Source organism: Ranitomeya imitator, chromosome 1 (genome assembly GCF_032444005.1).
Source record: "Ranitomeya imitator isolate aRanImi1 chromosome 1, aRanImi1.pri, whole genome shotgun sequence".
Lineage (NCBI taxonomy): Eukaryota > Metazoa > Chordata > Amphibia > Anura > Dendrobatidae > Ranitomeya > Ranitomeya imitator.
Genome location: NC_091282.1, coordinates 410,258,324 through 410,280,983, shown reverse-complemented (window position 1 = coordinate 410,280,983; position 22,660 = coordinate 410,258,324).

Below are 22,660 nucleotides of genomic sequence, written 5' to 3'. Positions count from 1 at the left end.
CAAAGCCATCCACAACCTGTCTCCTCCATACATCTGTGACATGGTCTCCCGGTACCTACCTACACACGACCTCCGATCCTCCCAAGACCTCCTTCTCTACTCCCCTCTCATCTCTTCTTCCCATAACCGCATCCAAGACTTCTCCCGTGCTTCCCCCATACTCTGGAACTCTCTACCCCAACACATCAGACTCGCACCTACCATAGAAACCTTCAAAAAGAACCTGAAGACTCATCTCTTCCGACAAGCCTACAGCCTGCAGTGATCCTCAACCTACTGAACAGCCGTACAGCCAGCTCTTCCCTCTCCTAGTGTATCCTCATCCATCCCCTGCAGACTGTGAGCCCTCGCGGGCAGGGTCCTCCCTCCTTATGTACTCGTGTGCCTTGTTATCTGCTCATGTTTAATGTATTTGTCTATATTTGCCCCGTATTCACATGTAAAGCGCCATGGAATAAATGGCGCTATAAAAATGTATAATAATAATAAATAATAAAATCTTCTTTATTGTCACATGCGTAGTAAGTGCGGAAACGCAGCTCACTACGCGGGTGTACTAATTTACATAATGTCTTACCTTGTGCCACAGCTGGAAGTTCTCGTCCGCTGCACTTCTCGCGATGAGATCAGCTCACCAGGGGAACTGCCATGCACGTGACCGCCTGGGTTATATCCGGTCACTAAGCTAAGTTTTCACGGTCAGCTGACAGGAAACTGCAATGCAGGTGATCGGTGGAGACCGAGTTATCTCCGGTGGTTATCTACAAACTCTGCTGTTTCTGGATGTCAGGTTGGATGGTGGCATCATGCCACCATTCATCCAAAGGCATCCACATGTAGCAGAGATGGACTCATTGTGGGACACTTGGTAATTGGACTACGCTGGAAAGGGAGTACAGGTCCTTCTCAAAAAATTAGCATATAGTGTTAAATTTCATTATTTACCATAATGTAATGATTACAATCAAACTTTCATATATTATAGATTCATTATCCACCAACTGAAATTTGTCAGGTCTTTTATTGTTTTAATACTGATGATTTTGGCATACAACTCCTGATAACCCAAAAAACCTGTCTCAATGAATTAGCATATTTCACCCATCCAATCAAATAAAAGTGTTTTTTAATAACAAACAAAAAAACAACAAATAATAATGTTCAGTTATGCACTCAATACTTGGTCGGGAATCCTTTGGCAGAAATGACTGCTTCAATGCGGCGTGGCATGGAGGCAATCAGCCTGTGACACTGCTGAGATGTTATGGAGGCCCAGGATGCTTCAATAGCGGCCTTAAGCTCATCCAGAGTGTTGGGTCTTGCGTCTCTCAACTTTCTCTTCACAATATCCCACAGATTCTCTATGGGATTCAGGTCAGGAGAGTTGGCAGGCCAATTGAGCACAGTAATACCATGGTCAGTAAACCATTTACCAGTGGTTTTGGCACTGTGAGCAGGTGCCAGGTTGTGCTGAAAAATGAAATCTTCATCTCCATAAAGCATTTCAGCCGATGGAAGCATGAAGTGCTCCAAAATCTCCTGATAGCTAGCTGCATTGACCCTGCCCTTGATGAAACACAGTGGACCAACACCAGCAGCTGACATGGCACCCCACACCATCACTGACTGTGGGTACTTGACACTGGACTTCAGGCATTTTGGCATTTCCTTCTCCCCAGTCTTCCTCCAGACTCTGGCACCTTGATTTCCGAATGACATGCAAAATTTGCTTTCATCAGAAAAAAGTACTTGGGACCACTTAGCAACAGTCCAGTGCTGCTTCTCTGTAGCCCAGGTCAGGCGCCTCTGCCGCTGTTTATGGTTCAAAAGTGGCTTTACCTGGGGAATGCGGCACCTGTAGCCCATTTCCTGCACACGCCTGTGCACGGTGGCTCTGGATGTTTCCACACCAGACTCAGTCCACTGCTTCCTCAGGTTCCCCAAGGTCTGGAATCGGTCCTTCTCCACAATCTTCCTCAGGGTCCGGTCTCCTCTTCTCGTTGTACAGCGTTTTCTGCCACATTGTTTCCTTCCAACAGACTTACCATTGAGGTGCCTTGATACAGCACTCTGGGAACAGCCTATTTGTTGAGAAATTTCTTTCTGGGTCTTACCCTCTTGCTTCAGGGTGTCAATGATGGCCTTCTTGACATCTGTCAGGTCGCTAGTCTTACCCATGATGGGGGTTTTGAGTAATGAACCAGGCAGGGAGTTTATAAAAGCCTCAGGTATCTTTTGCATGTGTTTAGAGTTAATTAGTTGATTCAGAAGATTAGGGTAATAGGTCGTTTAGAGAACCTTTTCTTGATATGCTAATTTATTGAGACAGGTTTTTTGGGTTATCAGGAGTTGTATGCCAAAATCATCAGTATTAAAACAATAAAAGACCTGACAAATTTCAGTTGGTGGATAATGAATCTATAATATATGAAAGTTTAATTGTAATCATTACATTATGGTAAATAATGAAATTTAACACTATATGCTAATTTTTTGAGAAGGACCTGTATTTGTGTTGGCTTATTTGTTTTTTTTTTTTGCAGGAGATCGAGGGCGTCGGGGATTAGGCGATGCAGTAAGTATGGTAAATTAAGATTATTAAAGGACTTTATTCTGGCCAAGTGTTTATTGACCTTATAACTATAGGATTAGTAATGGATAGGTGTCTTATAGACGCCTCTCCATTACTAAGCCGTGGGCTTGATGTCACCTGACAATACACAGGTGACATCAACCCCACAAATATTACCCCACTTGCCACCGCTACAGGGCAAGTGGGAAGAGTTGGGTAAAGTGCCACAATTGGCGTATCTTTGGATGTGACAATTGTGGGGGGGCTGCGGGCTGCTATTTTTAGGCTGTTGAGGGACAAAATCCATGGGCCTCACCAACCTGAGAATACCAGGCCACAGCTGTCTACTTTTTCCTTGGCTGGTTAACAAAAATAGGGGGACCCCATGCCGTTTTCTTTGGAAGGGATCCAACTATTTTTGCTAACCTTCCAAGGTAAGAAGACTGCTGTGACCTGGTATTATCAGGCTGGTGAGGTTCATGGATATTTGATCCTTACCAGCCTGAAATACCAGGCCACAGCTGTCTGCTTTTTCCTTGACTGGTTAAAAAAATAGGGGAACCCTACGCCTTTTTTTTTTTGGAGGGAATCCCACTATTTTTGGTAACCATCCAAGGTAAGAAGACTGCTGCAGCCTGGTATTATCAGGCTGGTAAGGTTCATGCATATTGGATCCTTACCAGCCTGAAATACCAGTCTCAGTAGTCTGCATTACTCTGGCTGGTTAACATATATATGGGGACCCCACACTATTTTTTAATTATTTACTAAAAAGGAGGGGACCGCTCTCTGTGCTTTCCTCTACTTTCTGTGTCATGAACGCCCGGCTGTGTCACAAGATTCACCGTTATGTAAATTAGTACACATGCGTAGTAAGCTGTGTTACGGCACTTAATGCGCATGTGACTAGGAAGATAATGTGGTTCTACCGCATCTAATGAAAGTGTATAGGTAATTTACACAGCGGAGACGGAGCTTCTCCACTACATAAATTGACATGCTGCGGACTAGAAAGATGCGCCACATGTCCGTCTCTGCTGGTGAACCGCAGGCAGCGGTGCACACATAGTGGGCATGGGATTTCTTGAAATCTTATCCACTATGCTGTAACAGCTGGACGCTGCAGGTTGGATGCTGCAGATGTACGCAGCGTCCAACCTGTAGCGTTTACTGACCGTGGGAACATATCCCAATATATCTGCAAACAGGAAATCACTTTTTTTCCTTCCCAGAAACCAACTTTCAATTAGCTTTATTTCATTGACAAAAAAAAAACGCATGCAATGAAAAACTGCATCAAAGAAGCTCACGGAAAAAACGCATCAAAACGCATGTAAAAATAGCATCAAAAACGCAGGTGACCTGACAGTGACCTCAGATGCAGATTTGGTGCAGATTTTACCTGCGTCAAATCCTGAGCAAATACTGAGTCATTCCTGATCGTGGAAACACAGTACAGTACTAGGCAATGCCAACGTGCCAAATGTAAACCCAAAAAAGATCTTGCCAGTGCTCAGCGGGAGTGCGCTTGGAACTGGAGTGAGGGAGGACATGAATTCCCAGAGCTGGGCAGGGCCCTAAGCACTCCGGGCCCATCGCAGCTGCGACCCCTGTGACCTCTGCAGTTATGCCCCTGCTTCTCCTACATTTCTCCCACACTCTCCCACATTTTTCCCATACTTTTCCCACATTTCTGCCACACTTTTCCCACATTTCTCCCACATTTCTCCCGCACTTTTCCTACATTTTTTTTAAAAAGCCATTTCCTCAGCCTTGTCAAGTCTAAGGGATCTAGTTAATAATATAGACAGTTTGCATTTGGTAATCTTGAGATAGATCCACTATAAAAAGAGTTTGTCAGCATAGAATGACTGTTCAAACCAAGCACAGGCTCATGGTGCACCCTTGGCGTAGTGCATCTTCCCAACTTCTTTTTTTTCTTTTTATCTCCTCTTCCTTGATTGACAACTTTGGCATTAGAGGGGACAAAGGAGCGCAGAGATAGATGGAAAACAAGTAAATTGGAGGAGGTACTGAACTCGTTAGCAGTACCAAGGGTGTACTGACTGCCTGTGCTTGGTTTGAACAGTCATTTCGCTCTGACAGAGTCCCTTTACATCCATTGCCCTAGCACCATAATACAGGAGTACTAACTACTGATCTGCCATATATCCGAGCTATTGCCCCACGTTCTGTGACTGTAGTCTGAGTGGCTAAAAGTCTATCAATGTCTTCCATTTTATGTCAGGTAATTGCATGCACTCTATATGTCCTGCCAAAATATGCCTAACTGGTATGTTGCCAGAAGCTTTGCTGAAATGTGCTGTATGATATATAGTTTATGTGCTTTTAAAAGACTGGAAGATTTTGCAGCCGAGCAGACTTATTTCTAATAAACAGAACATGATTAGCCCTTATTTTTATTTTAGCTCCACAAACATTGCGGCAATGAGGCTGTTACCATCAATTACAACTCTAAGTGTTTTAAATATGGACGCCGAGCTCTCTCTCTCTGCGCGAAACGAGGGCATTAATTGCTTGGGAAATCCAACTGGAGAAAAAACACAACGCAAAAAACTTAAAGACTAATTAAACCATATTTAGCGTCTAATTGTAATAATCCTCCAGAACTAGGGATAATATAGTGATTAATGCTCCTGTATGCGTATAGGCCTTCTGCTAGTCGTCAGTCCTTCGTCACCTACTGTATGGCCACGAATAAATGCACATATGAGCCTGAAATCACTCTATGAAGCACAGGGCCTGCGCACTGCCCTTATTAGCCCTATGCAAAGCAAGTAGCCTGTATTTACTGATAGCCTTGCTCCTGTCATCCTAGCCTCACAATAACCTGTGACATTACCAAGGTTCTGGGCTCTACAGCAGATCATGCAAACAAAGGAGTACAAAGAGCCCTTGCATTCCCAGGACAGGCAGCTTATCAAATGGGGTAAAGATTTGCATTATGTTTATTTTAGTGGAATTTTCAGTCATGGGTTCCATCTTATTACTAAATAACACATTTCCTCATTTCTCATTTATTATTCCCCCCCCGGGGAGATCAGCAGTGCATATATCTACAAAGCAAAACATTTCCAGGTGTCAGCATAATAACACGGCATGGTCAAGATTATAAAGATAAATACCTATTAGGTTACTGTGGATGTTATGTGAACTCGCTGGTTGTGCAAGCTGCACTTCATTAAATGCCTGAAGAGTTGTAAAACAGATATATATATATATATATATATATATATATATATATATATACACTGTATATAGGATATATAGATAATAGATAGATATGGGGTATATAGATAATAGATAGATACAGATAGATCGATAGATAGATTGGATTGATAATAGATAGATATATATGGGATAGGCAGAAATCCAAAAAATGGAGGCAGCGCGCCATTCTCAGTGAAAAAAAAGGAAGATGTGAACCTTCTTCAAGGTTCACATCTTTATGAACCGAAATGTTGCTAAGATGGGCTAATAAAAGTGCCGTAGCTACCTTTTTTTCACTGAGAACGGTGTGCTGCCTCCATTTTTTGGATTTCTACAATTGAGGTTTGGTCTGTGCCAGGGGGGCTCTGCACCCAAACTTTCCCTTTTCATATTTTGTGCTGCTTTAATCCTCTTTTTTCTAGATAGATACCGTAGATAATATATGAAGAAAAACAGAACAGCACAACAAGCAGATAGAGAGTCCGGGTACAAAAAAGCTCCCAAAGGCAAAAAACAAACCTTGAATGCAGGAATCCAAAAAACAGGAGCAGCACACCGTTATTAGTGAAAAAGGAGCTATTTTTATTTAGCCCATGACAGCAACGTTTCGGTCCTAGAAAGATAGATACAGTAGATAGATAGATATGGGATAATTAGATAGATAGATAGATAGATAGATAGATATGAGATAGATATGGGATAGTTAGATAGATATGAGATAGATAGATATGAGATAGATAGATATGGGATAAATAGATAGATAGATAGATAGATAGATAGATAGATAGATAGATAATAGATAGATAGATGATAGATAGATAGATAGATAGATAGATAATAGATAGATAGATAATAGATAGATAATAGATAGATAGATAATAGATAGATAGATAGATAATAGATAGATAGATAATAGATAGATAGATAGATAATAGATAGATAGATAATAGATAGATAGATAGGAGATAGATAGATATGGGATAAATAGATAGATAGATAGATATGAGATATATAGATAGATATGGGATAAATAGATAGATAGATAGATAGATAGATAGATAGATACAATGATAGATACTTAACCGTATCCCTTTTGTGACATCTTTTTGTGAGGAAAGTGGAAAAAATGCTGATATTATATCAAGACATTGGGGGATGTTACATAAATGTTTGCCACAAGTGGGGGAATTTTCAAGGCTGCCAATTTTTTTTCTATAGACGTAATCGTACTATTGCTTCAACCCTGATAAGGTCTGATATTGGATCCTTTAAAAAATCCAGTCAACTAACATTTACTGGTTAAGACAGAAAAGGTTGTTTTCTATGTTTATCTTGTGTTAACTGTTGTTTGATGCTAAATGGCTCAAGTTTCACTCATCCTGTAACAAATGAGGAGTTTAAGATACAACACTTTTTGACATGTGATTCAGAATTTGTGATATATTTACTACAATGTCCTTGTTCCTTATGGTATGTGTTAGGACTGGCGGAACGCACCAAGTATAAGATGAAATATTAATAGGTGCGTTCGCAGTCCGGGGTCCACCATGCAGGTGAAAACCTGCTGCTAGTAAATGGCAGCGCTATATGGCGGTGGAAGCGAACCCTGTAAAGCCACAGGTCCGCAATACCGCACTAAAGAGTGCAAGCAAGGAGTCAGCGAACTCAGCCCCAAGACTCGGGGTTGAAGTCCGTTCAGACTACTTGCACACAACACTGCAACTCGGTGTGTTAGGTAACTGATATACGGTAAGGAAACACGGCACTCAGTAGATATGAGGGTTGGCGGTGCACAGGTAACTGATATAGTTAGAGCACCGAAGTGCGAACTGTGCCGTGCTGGCAGACACCACTAAGCACCCAGACGAAGCGCAATACTGGTGCGTGGCGCCGCACTGGCGGTCACAGCAATAGACGCTGATTCGTGTGTGACACGTTGAGTGGTTAGTCAAGCGCTAGATAGCAGCCATACACCTTACGCGAACAGTCATACAATAGGGTAGGGGTATTTAATGAACGACTTGCACTCACAAGAAACACACGTATACAATTGTACACTAGCGCATGGCCGTGCAGTCATGTGAAGCTTATATAGCTGCAGTACGTTTAGGGCCTTCCAATAAGGGACCAATGGGCAGCTGCCACAGAAGTTAGCCCTTTCAGGACCCTCCAGGAGGACCAATGGGAACCGCTGCAGCATCTGAGCATGTGACCCTCAATCTCCAATGGGAGATCTCACGCTGGGCATGCTCAGAAGGGAAAAAGCAGGACTTAGTCCCAAAAGCGTCCGCTTGCTGCTGCCCAGCACTGGCTTTAATGGCAAAAGCTGGAGAAGCAACAGCAAGCCTAAGCACAGAGTGAGACTGAGCCAGACGCAAGGACTGACGTCTCTGCTGAGCAGGTTCCACTGTGGCAGGAGAAGAATGGGAGACCGCAGCAGAAATGGCCCGAGATTCCCCCTGTGCAGAAGCGGGAACTTGACCCCTAACATCATCCCCCCCCAGGGCTCCCCCCCCCCGGGCCCTGCTACGCTCGAAGGCAGCAATGAGCTGCGGAGCCCGAATGTGCTCAGCAGGCTCCCAGGATCTATACTCAGGACCGTAACCCCTCCAGTCCACCAAATTAAATTTTTTGCCACGAACCACCTTGCACCCCTAAATAGCGTTCACCTCGTAATCGTCCGTAGACGAACCCGACGTCCCGGTAGATGACTCAGGAAACCGGGACATGTACACGGGCTTAAGGAGGGACACATGAAAGGTGTCGGTGATACCTAGGCGTGGAGGAAGGGCTAGACGGCAAACCACAGGATTAACCTGTTCGAGGACCTTGAAGGGACCCAAGTAGCGAGGAGCAAACTTAGTGGACTCAACACGCAGCCTGATGTTATGAGCGGAGAGCCACACTAAGTCGCAAGGAGCAAAGGTCGGAGCAGGGCGCCGATGTGCATCGGCAGAGGACCTCATTCTCTCCTTAGAGGCCCGGATGGCATCCTGAGTGCGGTCCCAAATGTCTCATGCCTCCACTGCCCAGTCTGCCACCCTGGAGTCAGCAGAGGACACGGGCATAGGCACTGAAACCCGCGGATGCTGGCCGTAATTAAGGAGGAAAGGAGTCTGACAGGTGGAATCAGCTACAGCATTGTTAAGGGCGAACTCTGCCCACGGTAACAAGGATGCCCAGTCATCCTGCCTGGCAGAGACAAAATGTCGCAGATATGTGACCAAGGTCTGGTTGGCTCTCTCTACCAACCCATTCGTCTCGGGATGATAGGCAGAAGAGAGATTTAACTCAATACTGAGAAGATGACAAAGCTCTCTCCAGAACCGAGACGCAAACTGAGGACCCCGATCACTGCCAATTTTGTCCGGCATACCCTGAAGGCGGAAGATATGTTTAATAAACAACGCTGCCAAGACCTGTGCAGAAGGTAGCCGAGGAAGCGGCACCAAATGCACCATTTTAGAAAAATAGTTGGTGATTACCCAAATGACAGTACAGCCACGTGACTTGGGCAAACCCACCACAAAGTCCATCCCGACCATCTCCCAGGGCCTGTCTGCCTCCGGCAGAGGATATAACAATCCAGCTGGCCGTTGACGAGGAGACTTATTTTTGGCACAGGAGATACATGCCCGAACATCGTCTCCGACATCACGAACCATATGTGGCCACCAGTACATTCTCGCCAGCAACTCAGATGTCCTCTTTGCCCCAAAGTGTCCACCCACTTTGGACGAATGAGCCCAAGAGAGAACCTCCAGTCGCAAATTGATGGGAACAAAAGTCTTGCCCGGAGGCACAGACTCTAGCGAAACTGGAATTACGGTTCTCAGACTCTCTGAAGGGACAATAAGCCGAGGCTCCTCTTCCTCCTCCTCAGTTGACACAAGGGAGCGAGAGAGAGCATCAGCAGGAATGTTCTTCTCCGCTGCGAGACAATGGAGAGTGAAGTGGAACCGGGAGAAGAACAAGGACCATCTGGCCTGACGAGAATTCAGCCGCTGGGCTGTATGCAAATATACCAAATTTTTGTGGTCCGTGAAGACTTGGAAGGGAAACCGATCACCTTCCAAAAGATGTCTCCACTCCGAAAAGGCCAACTTCATTGCTAGCAACTCCCTATCCCCGATGGAGTAATTTCTCTCCGCTGGTGTGAAGGTCTTTGAGAAGAAGAAGCATGGATGCTTCCAACCTTGAGCATCCTTTTGATAGAGGACTGCTCCAGCACCAACGGATGAGGCATCCACCTCCATAAGGAATGGCTTATCCACATCGGGACGATGTAAGACGGGAGCGCTAGCAAAATGGGACTTTATAGAAGTGAAAGCCTTGGAGACCTCTTCCGACCACAATTTGGGATTCGCTCCCTTCTTGGTAAGGGATACCAAGGGAGCTACCAAAGTTGAGAAGTGAGGGATGAACTGGCGATAGTAATTTATGAACCCCATAAAGCACTGCACCGCTTTAAGAGAATGGGGTTCTTGCCAGTCCATCACAGCCTGTAGTTTGGCAGGATCCATAGCCAATCCCTGGGCCGAGATGATATAGCCCAGGAAAGGTAAAGACTCCTGCTCAAACACACACTTCTCCAACTTTGCATAAAGGGAATTCGCCCGTAAGAGTTCGAAGACTCTGCCAACATCTCTCCGGTGGGAGTCAATATCTGGAGAGAAGATGAGAATATCATCCAGATAGACTACGACCGAGGTGGAAAGCATATCCCGGAAGATATCGTTGACAAAGTCCTGAAAAACGGCTGGGGCATTACAGAGCCCGAAGGGCATCACCAGTTACTCATAGTGCCCATCCCTGGTATTAAAAGCCGTTTTCCATTTGTTCCCTTCAGGGATGCGAATCAGGTTGTAGGCACCCCGCAGATCTAGTTTGGTGAATACCTTTGCTCCCCTTAGCCTGTCAAAGAGCTCAGATATCAGGGACAACGGGTACTTATTTTTAATGGTGATAGCATTAAGACCCCTGTAATCGATGCAAGGACGTAATTCCCCGTTCTTCTTCTGTACGAAGAAGAATCCCGCCCCTGCAGGAGACACTGACTTCCTAATGAACCCTCTTGCCAAATTCTCCTGGATGTATTGAGACATAGCCTCTGTCTCAGGGAGAGAGAGGGGATATACCCTTCCCTGAGGAGGTTCAGCTCCAGGCAAGAGATCAATAGGACAGTCGTAGGGGCGATGAGGCGGTAGAGTTTCTGCAGCCTTTTTAGAGAATACGTCAACATAGCACCAATAGCACTTGGGAAGAGAAGAAAGGTCTGCTGGTACCTCGGTAGTAGAAACCTATACACACTCACTCACACACCTGCCCATACAAGACTTACTCCAACCCAATATTCTCCCTGAGGACCACTCAATATGTGGGGAGTGGAAACGGAGCCAGGGTATTCCCAGCAAAATCTCATCCATTCCCTCGGGAAGGACAAGAAGGGACATAATCTCCTGGTAGGAATCGGACATGGACAACGAGAACAGAACAGTCTGGTGTGTGATTTGCAGTGGAAGTGTCGCCCCATTCACAACTCTAACTGTTACAGGTTTGGCGAGTACTACTAGTGGTATAGCGTGGCGCAGAGCAAAAGCAGAGGACATGAAGTTTCCCTCTGCTCCTGAATCCACACAAAGCTCGACTGTTAGAGTGGAGGAGCCTAACAGGATGGTCCCTTTAAAGGACAGTTTGGAGGAAAATGCAGCTGTGCCTAGTGAACCTCCCCCAATGGTTACTAGACGCGATCGTTTCCCGACCGCCGTGGACATTTATTGGCGTAATGTCCTAGTTGGTGACAATTTTTGCAAACCACGGGTAGTCGAGCGGCCTGAGACTTAGGTCCCGCTCGAGAAACCTCCATGGCCTCGTGGGAGTCGGACGCCAAAACAGGAGACTCAAGAAATCTGGCGAAGGTGGGAGCCAGCCGAAATCTCTGCCTACACTGGGTCCGCTCTAACTTCCGCTTGAGGTCGATGCGGGTAGATAATAATAATAATAATAATAATTTTTATTTATATAGCGCCAACATATTCCGCAGCGCAGTAGATACTGAAATAAGCTCCTCCAGTGTGGCGGGTATCTCCCTGGTGGCCAAGGCATCCTTCACGTGATCTGCCAGTCCCTTCCAGAACACCGGAATTAGAACTTTGTCTGGCCACTCTAACTCTGAAGCTAGAGTCCGGAACTGGACGGCAAACTGGCTGACCACGGACGTGCCCTGAGTAATAGTCAACAACTGGAGCGCAATATCGTGGGTAACACGAGGTGCTTCAGAGCGTCCAGGAAGAGAGGAGCACTCTGTACCACACGATCATCACGCTCCCAAAGTGGCGTTGCCCACTCCAACGCCCTGCCCGACAAGAGAGATAGAATAAATCCCACTTTCTCCTGTTCCGTAGGGAAACGTGACGCCAGGAGCTCAAGGTGTATGGAGCACTGGCTCACGAATCCGCGACATTGTTTACTGTCACCAGCAAACTTGTAAGAAAGCGGGAGACGGGATAAAGTCGGAGCAGGGGTGGCAGCGGACAAACTGGCTGCGGCTACACTTGCAGCCTGAACAGCGACAGCAGTGACATCCACAGCTGAGGTTGAATGCTCTAAAGCCGCCAACCTTCCCTCCAGCTGCTGGATGTACCGCTGTAAAAGCTGATCGTCCGCCATTTGCTAGCCAGACCCTGGCGCTAGTGTTCTGTTAGGACTGGCGGAACGCACCAAGTATAAGATGAAATATTAATAGGTGCATTCGCAGTCCGGGGTCCTCCGTGCAGGTGAAAACCTGCTGCTAGTAAATGGCAGCGCTATATGGCGGTGGAAGCGAACCCTGTAAAGCCACAGGTCCGCATTACCGCACTAAAGAGTGCAAAAGGAGTCAGCAAACTCAATCCCAAGACTCGGGGTTGAAGTCCGTTCAGACTACTTGCGCACAACACCGCAACTGGGTGTGTTAGGTAACTGATATAGTTAGAGCACCGAAGTGCAAACTGTGCCGCGCTGGCAGACACCACTAAGCACCCAGACGTGGGTCAGGAAGCGCACTACTGGCGCGTGGCGCCGCACTGGCGGTCACAGCAATAGACGCTGATTCGTGTGTGACACGTTGAGTGGTTAGTCGGGCGCTAGATAGCAGCCATACACCTTACGCAAACAGTCATACAATAGGGTAGGGGTATTTAATGAACGACTTGCACTCACAACAAACACACGTATACAATTGTACACTAGCGCATGGCCGTGCGGTCATGTGAAGCTTATATAGCTGCAGTACGTTTAGGGCCTTCCAATAAGGGACCAATGGGCAGCTGCCACAGAAGTTAGCCCTTTCAGGACCCTCCAGGAGGACCAATGGGAACCGCTGCAGCATCTGAGCATGTGACCCTCGATCTCCAATGGGAGATCTCACGCTGGGCATGCTCAGAAGGGAAAAAGCAGGACTTAGTCCCAAAAGCGTCTGCTCGCTGCTGCCCAGCACTGGCTTTAATGGCAAAAGCTGGAGAAGAAACAGCAAGCCTAAGCACAGAGTAAGACTGAGCCAGATGCAAGGACCGACGTCTCTGCTGAGCAGGTTCCACTGTGGCAGGAGAAGAATGGGAGACCGCAGCAGAAACGGCCCGAGATTCCCCCTGTGCAGAAGCGGGAACTCGACCCCTAACAGTATGTTGGTGAAACTACTTGTGATTTTAAGACAAGAATCAATCAACACCGACATACCATAAGGAAAAAACGCATGGATTTACCAGTTTCCAAACACTTTGCGGAAAAATCACATACCGAGAAACAATTGCGTTTTCGCATAATAGATATAATACCTATCCAAAGGAGGTGAGGAGATCGTGTGCGATTATTGAAAAAGAGGGATTTGGAATGGATAGTGAAATTCCATATTCTTAAACCACATGGTTTGAATGTAGACTTTAAATTAAACCAGCTTATTTAACATACAGTGTACATATTCTTCTCCTGATTATATATTATTTGTTTTTATATAAAAATCCTTTTGGATTGAAAATAACGTTTGTTCTTTTCTTTCTCTTTCCAGGTGTCCCATCCTATGAAACAAACATTTTTCTATTTTTATTTTGATTATTTTTTATTTTTTATTTCTCCATTTTCCTTTGTTTTTTTTTTGCATTTTTTTGTGTTGATTAATGATGTATATTGCAATTGATGGAATTAAAACATATGTCTATTCTCTTTTGATGGCAATGAAATGGTAAAAGACTAAAATAAATTTCTATCAGCAACTCTAAAATCTTTGTGCATTTGCTCTTATATGCACTAGAAGGGATTTGGACTATGGGGCCAAAGATCTGTGGTCTTTAGGTGTCACACGCAATGGATTGCAGAAACATGGGGGCTTAACCGCCTCCTTGGATCTCTAGGTCCATGCATTGGAATGGGAGGCCCCACTTAATTGGGGAGGGTCTTCCCAGACCTAGTGACACTGTATTGGGCTTATGCCCTGACCCTGTATCTCTGCGGTACATTGAAGTATGTCCCTTAAGAGAACAGAATTATGTTGCGCTTTTTGATTAAGGTTCCCTTATATTGCCTCATATAGAGAGAATTGGAGTTTTTAATAAAATTTTGCTCAGTTATTTATTATTTATTTTTAGATTCCGTCTTATATGGATATATTAATAATAGGGGTACCACGGTTAATACGACGATGTGTTTTCCGATATTGCTCTGCGCATTCGTATACCTGAATACTGTGGGTTTTGGACATACAGTTAGGTCCATATATATTTGGACAGAGACAACATTTTTCTAATTTTGGTTATAGACATTACCACAATGAAGTTTAAACAAAACAATTCAGATGCAGTTGAAGTTCAGACTTTCAGCTTTCATTTGAGGGTATCCACATTAAAATTGGATGAAGGGTTTAGGAGTTTGCATCTCGGCTTCAGGAAAATGGCCCCCGCGATCTCCATCTGCGCACGCGTGGCATCCCGCGGCCATTTTCCTGAAGCCCCGTGCAGCAGAGCACTCCATCTGCGCACGCGCGGCCTCAGGAAGATGGCCGCCCCCACCGATGACAAGGGTAATAGCGCAGATCGCGTGCTTTTTCTTCACCTGCGTGCAGTGGATTCGGCACTTGGACATGCGCACACCACTACGCCACCAACGGATAGCTGGGGAAGAAACAGCGATGTCACCACGCCCACCTGACCTGACCAGCCTGATTGACAGGCGAAAACGGCGACTTTGGTAATGTATTTCGCAGCATAGGTGGGGAATCAGGGTACACTACATACACTATTGTAACGCACAGCGCAGGTCCTATTTAACAGCATTTTTATCTCAATCTGAAAAATCGGGGTCACAGGTTCCCTTTAAGGCAGTTCTGCAGCTTAGTTTTTACGCTACATGATCACGTGCTCTGTGTGGAAGTTTTTGGTTTTCTTTGGCACTTACACAGTACAGGGTACTTTCACTGTTGATTAATGTCTTATTATATCTTATTAGCAGTTGGAGCTCCGCTTTTCTGACACAGAGCTCCAAATCTCCTGCATGGAAACAGAGATAAACAAAACAATTCTGCCTGCCAGCAGGTACCACTAGGGAGGGCTTAGGAGGAGCTTACTGTATGTAACTAATGCTTTAAACTCCAAAATAAAGCAGAAAGGTCCCTTCAAAATGTATGATCATTATCTTGTGATAAGGTTATGTGATCATATTGTGTGTGATTATTATGTCTTTGATATTTTGTGCTTTCCATATGACAACCCATAAATTAAGCTATGACTTCAAACACTAAATAGAGCTATACACATTTCTGTGTTTCCCCGAAGATAAGACATGGTCTTACATTATTTTTGCTCCAAAAGATGGGTTACGGCTTATTTACGGGGGATGTTTTACTGTTTTTCATGAGCAACAATCCACATTTATTCTTGAAAAAACAATCAACATTTATTCAAATATATTCACGTCATCACACACACTGAACATATACAGTGGGGCAAAAAAGTATTTAGTCAGTCAGCAATAGTGCAAGTTCCACCACTTAAAAAGATGAGAGGCGTCTGTAATTTACATCATAGGTAGACCTCAACTATGGGAGACAAACTGAGAAAAAAAATCCAGAAAATCACATTGTCTGTTTTTTTAACATTTTTTTTGCATATTATGGTGGAAAATAAGTATTTGGTCAGAAACAAACAATCAAGATTTCTGGCTCTCACAGACCTGTAACTTCTTCTTTAAGAGTCTCCTCTTTCCTCCACTCATTACCTGTAGTAATGGCACCTGTTTAAACTTGTTATCAGTATAAAAAGACACCTGTGCACATCCTCAAACAGTCTGACTCCAAACTCCACTATGGTGAAGACCAAAGAGCTGTCAAAGGACACCAGAAACAAAATTGTAGCCCTGCACCAGGCTGGGAAGACTGAATCTGCAATGGCCAACCAGCTTGGAGTGAAGAAATCAACAGTGGGAGCAATAATTAGAAAATGGAAGACATACAAGACCACTGATAATCTCCCTCGATCTGGGGCTCCACGCAAAATCCCACCCCGTGGGGTCAGAATGATCACAAGAACGGTGAGCAAAAATCCCAGAACCACGCGGGGGGACCTAGTGAATGAACTGCAGAGAGCTGGGACCAATGTAACAAGGCCTACCATAAGTAACACACATGACAATGATCCAAAGCACACCGCCAGGGCAACGAAGCAGTGGCTTCATAAGAAGCATTTCAAGGTCCTGGAGTGGCCTAGCCAGTCTCCAGATCTCAACCCTATAGAAAACCTTTGGAGGGAGTTGAAAGTCCGTGTTGCCAAGCGAAAAGCCAAAAACATCACTGCTCTAGAGGAGATCTGCATGGAGGAATGGGCCAACATACCAACAACAGTGTGTGGCAACCTTGTGAAGACTTACCGAAAACGTTTGACCTCTGTCATTGCCAACAAAGGATATATTACAAAGTATTGAGATGAAATTTTGTTTCTGACCAAATACTTATTTTCCACCATAATATGCAAATAAAATGTTAAAAAAACAGACAATGTGATTTTCTGGATTTTTTTTCTCAGTTTGTCTCCCATAGTTGAGGTCTACCTATGATGTAAATTACAGACGCCTCTCATCTTTTTAAGTGGTGGAACTTGCACTATTGCTGACTGACTAAATACTTTTTTGCCCCACTGTACATACATATACACACACTGTGCATACATACATTGCACATACACATGTATGTACACACACACACTGCACTTACACATGTATATATGCATCCACTGCGCATACATACACTCATATACTGTGAAAAGTCCGCTCACTTAGCTGCTCCTCGAGCTAGACACAGGCACACATATGGTTAAAGTCTCTGGGTGGTTTATTGCTTCATAAACCCCCCCAAGCTCAAATAAAAATAAAAAGTTCATATACAGTCCTGCCCAGTTCCTCTGGGATAACATGAGGCAACTCTCAGGAGCTAGCAATCCGGAGGATTCCTACGTTCACACAACACAGACCGAGATAAAAAAATAACTGTTTGAACATTTATTTCCCCAGTCACACCCTTGAGGTGGAGATATGGTGAGTAGGCGTCCCTCCCATCTCTTACCTACTCACCTAAAAACCCACCCATAACATTGCCGCTTAACTCCTTCAGCACATAGCATGCTGAAAAGAAATGTATGGGTTTCTAGATCACAGAGTAAAGCAATCTCCGTGACACATATCTCCCCTCACATACAGTGCCAGTGACCCTGTCACAATACCTACATACACATGTACGCACTGCACATACAGTCAGGGCTGCCACTAGATATTTCGGGGCCCCATACTGGCAAAATTTTCGGGGCCCCCTTGAGACTCCGCCCAGGCTCCACCCCAGCCCCGCCTCCAGGCTCCACCCCTCGAACTGTCCACAGTCCCACCGCTCTCTCTTGGAAAAACTCCACTTCTCACCAATCACACATTAACAGTTCCCATCACCAGATCACACATATAGCCAGCAGCTTTTGTTTTGGCCAAAAGATTTTTTAAGCCGCCACCATAACACGGTAGACACTTTTGGCCGGGCCCTACTCTGCTGTAACCTATTAAATATTTGTTAAAATATGCAATACAATTTAGGTATTTTTATTTATTTTTCAATTTTTAAAATGCCCAATAATATCACATAGAAGGAACAAATACCACAACACCATGACCAGATGACATATTACCACCACAGTGATCGAATAATATCACATACAAGGAACAAATACCACAACACCATGTCCAGACCACATATTACCACCACATAGTGACTGAATACTACAATTCTGATCAGTAATTTTTAAAAAAGCACCATACTATCACCATAAGTGCCATTATACACAGGAGATCTGTACTTAGTATGCAGTGTCTGTGTACAGATAATATAGTGATCACTAGTGAAATTATACACAGGAGCTCTGTATACAGTGTATAGTGTCAGTGTATAGGTAACACACTGACTCACCAGTGACGTCTCTAGGTGAAGTCCTTCATCTTTCATCCAGCACAGACCGCCATCATTTCATCCAGCCAGGACTTCTCTCTGCAGGAAATAACACAGTTATCTCGAGCTCCGCTTGCAGAACACATTACTTAATTTTTCACAACTTCTACATTACACCACATGAAGAAGGCGACATAGTATCACTCTATACAGTAACAGGACCGCCCCCCATTTAAAACAGTATACTCAAAAAATAAAATAAATACATCACTGCAGTAATAATATCCCTAAATTAGCCCCTATGGTATTAATAATATCACCCAGCCTGGCCCCGTGTGTCTCATTCCTGGCGTCAGCCAGATATTCTCCCATCCTGCCCTCATGAGTATCCATTCTGCCCCATATGATCTCCTTATCCTGCCCCATATGATCGCCCCATGTGATCTCTCCATCCTGCCCCATCTGTCTCCATCATATCCATCCTTCCCCATGATCCTGCACGATCTGTCTCCAATTCTGCCCCCAGTGTCTCCAATCATGCCCCATGTCTCCATTCTGCCCCCTATGTCTCCAACCATGCCCCCATGTCTGCAATCCTGACACTTGTCTCCAATCATGCCCCCTGTGTCTCCATTCTGCCCCATCTGTCTCCAATCCTGCCCCATCTGTCTCCAGTCATGCCCCCATGTCTTTCATCCTGCCCCGTGTCTCCAATCATGCCCCGTATCTCCATTCTGCCCCGTGTCTCGCATTCTGCCCCTGGGTCTCACAGTCTGCCCCTGTGTCCAGCATTCTGCACCTGTCACTGTGTCCAGCATTCTGCCCCTGTCACTGTGTCCAGCATTTCTGCCCCACTGTGTCCAGCATTCTGCCCCAATGTCCAGCATTTCTGCCCCTGTCTCCAGCATTCTGCCCCACTGTGTGTCCAGCATTCTGCCCCACTGTGTGTCCAGCATTCTGCCCCACTGTGTGTCCAGCATTCTGCCCCACTGTGTGTCCAGCATTCTGCCCCACTGTGTCCAGCATTCTGCCCCACTGTGTGTCCAGCATTCTGCCCCACTGTGTGTCCAGCATTCTGCCCCACTGTGTGTCCAGCATTTCTGCCCCTGTGTCCACCATTCTGTCCCACTGTGTCCAGCATTTCTGCCCCACTGTGTCCAGCATTTCTGCCCCACTGTGTCCAGCATTTCTGCCCCACTGTGTCCAGCATTTCTGCCCCACTGTGTCCAGCATTTCTGCCCCACTGTGTCCAGCATTTCTGCCCCACTGTGTCCAGCATTTCTGCCCCACTGTGTCCAGCATTTCTGCCCCACTGTGTCCAGCATTTCTGCCCCACTGTGTCCACATTTCTGCCCCACTGTGTCCACCATTCTGCCCCACTGTGTCCACCATTCTGCCCTGTGTGTCCACCATTCTGTCCCACTGTGTCCAGCATTTCTGCCCCACTGTGTCCAGCATTTCTGCCCCACTGTGTCCACCATTCTGCCCCACTGTGTCCAGCATTTCTGCCCCACTGTGTCCAGCATTTCTGCCCCTGTGTGTCCACCATTCTGCCCCACTGTGTCCACCATTCTGCCCCACTGTGTCCGGCATTTCTGCCCCTGTGTTTCCAGCATTCTGCCCCACTGTGTCCACCATTCTGCCCCACTGTGTCCACCATTCTGCCCCTGTGTGTCCAGCATTTCTGCCCCTGTGTGTCCACCATTCTGCCCCACTGTGTCCACCATTCTGCCCCACTGTGTCCGGCATTTCTGCCCCTGTGTGTCCAGCATTCTGCCCCACTGTGTCCACCATTCTGCCCCACTGTGTCCACCATTCTGCCCCTGTGTGTCCAGCATTTCTGCCCCTGTGTGTCCACCATTCTGCCCCACTGTGTCCACCATTCTGCCCCACTGTGTCCGGCATTTCTGCCCCTGTGTGTCCAGCATTCTGCCCCACTGTGTCCACCATTCTGCCCCTGTGTGTCCAGCATTTCTGCCCCTGTGTGTCCACCATTCTGCCCCACTGTGTCCACCATTCTGCCCCACTGTGTCCAGCATTTCTGCCCCACTGTGTCCAGCATTTCTGCCCCACTGTGTCCAGCATTTCTGCCCCACTGTGTCCAGCATTTCTGCCCCACTGTGTCCAGCATTTCTGCCCCACTGTGTCCACCATTCTGCCCCACTGTGTCCACCATTCTGCCCCACTGTGTCCACCATTCTGCCCCTGTGTGTCCACCATTCTGTCCCACTGTGTCCAGCATTTCTGCCCCACTGTGTCCAGCATTTCTGCCCCACTGTGTCCACCATTCTGTCCCACTGTGTCCAGCATTTCTGCCCCACTGTGTCCAGCATTTCTGCCCCTGTGTGTCCACCATTCTGCCCGACTGTGTCCACCATTCTGCCCCACTGTGTCCGGCATTTCTGCCCCTGTGTGTCCAGCATTCTGCCCCACTGTGTCCACCATTCTGCCCCACTGTGTCCACCATTCTGCCCCTGTGTGTCCAGCATTTCTGCCCCTGTGTGTCCACCATTCTGCCCCACTGTGTCCACCATTCTGCCCCACTGTGTCCGGCATTTCTGCCCCTGTGTGTCCACCATTCTGCCCTACTGTGTCCACCATTCTGCCCCACTGTGTCCGGCATTTCTGCCCCTGTGTGTCCAGCATTCTGCCCCACTGTGTCCACCATTCTGCCCCACTGTGTCCACCATTCTGCCCCTGTGTGTCCAGCATTTCTGCCCCTGTGTGTCCATCATCCTGCCCCCCGGGCCCCCCTGGATCGCAGCAGCTCTCAAAGAAAAAAAAAAACACAACTTCTTACCTGGCCAAGCTCCAGCGCCGGGTGAAGCTCCCTCTCCAGGCTCCACACAGACGCACTCGCCGCCGGGCCCGGCGGCTGACAATGACGTCAGACGCCAGTGACGCCGGCGAGTGCGCACTGCGGCCCTATTCAGCCGCCAGCCTCAGACTGGCTGGCGGCTGTTAACTATTGACGTGCGGGCACGGGCCCGCACGTCAATAGTGTGCCGCTGCCGCAGCGCCTGCAGGGGGGGCCCGGTGACCAGATGAGACGGGGCCCGATGCGGGCCCCCTCTGCTCACCGGGCCCCATACGCCAGTCACCGCTGTCATGCCCTGATGGCGGCCCTGCATACAGTGCATACCAGCCTGTCTCCTCTTCAGTTCCTCTAGACTCCGCAGTTAAAACACCTTTGGTGACTTCATGGTTACGTGACCATAATGCCACCAAAGGTCTTTAAGTTGTCTTAATATCAGAATAGAAACATTGGGGCCCCCTAAGAGAGTGGGGGCCCTGAGAAATTGCCCAGTTGCTTTGCCTTCCCTGTAACACTGGCCCTGCATACCAGCCTGTCTGCTCGTCAGATCCTCTAGACTCCCACAGTTAAAGGATCTTTGGTGACATTTTGGTCAAATGACCATGACCAAAATGTCAGTTAAGCAGTTTTAACCTTGGAATAGAAACATGGGGGCCCCTAAGAGAGTAGGGGCCCTTGTCAATTGCACAGTATGCCCCCCTAATGTCAGCTTTGACTATTTTAAGCATACTCCAAAAATCCTATAAAATCATGCTAGGGTTTATTTTCGGGATAGGTCTTATTTTGGGGGAAAACACAGTAAATAGCAAAGAATATTTTTTCTGACTGCTGCATCTCCTGACATCCTCATGCACATGCACGTTCGGTTCAGCTTAGCATGCAGCTATTTTGTATAAAGAAATGGAAGAAAACTGCTGCCACTCATCTTTAGAGGTGACTTATATAATAATAATCTTTATTTTTATATAGAGCTAACATATTCCGCAGTGCTTTATGGTTTGCAAACATTATCTTATATCCACAAAAGCGTGGTGTTCACATTTAAACTTGATAGTTGAGAACCTCCCTTAAGCCGGCGTCACACTGGCGTTTTAAACGGCCAAATGCAATGCGATAAAAAATCCAATGTTAAGCTATGGGGCAGCTCCTAGCAGCCGACTTTTTATTGGTCGTTTTCCACGGTCAGAGACAATCGCAGCTATGGGTGCGAGTGAGACAGCGCAGACCACTCGGATATCATCCGAGTGATGAGCGTTATAAGCGGACCCCAGCAATGGAGGAGATGGAGAAATTCATTTCTCCGCCTCCTCCGCAGCTGTGCTCCGATCCTCCCTATGCGAGAGAATCGGAGTACAGACGCATGACACTCGGCTCCTGCTCTGCTGCAAGCAGGAGCCGAGTGTCATTAGCATATTGCATCCGATAATCTCGCATCAGATGCAATACGCCAGTGTGACGCCGGCCTTACACATTATATGGTTGTCCATTGTCTTATAAATGTGCAGTTCTGCAGTTCAGTTATATTTTAGTCTAATGTGTATGGGGCCGTCACTTGTGCACCATACTATGTCACACTGGTAATTAGGCACTGTAC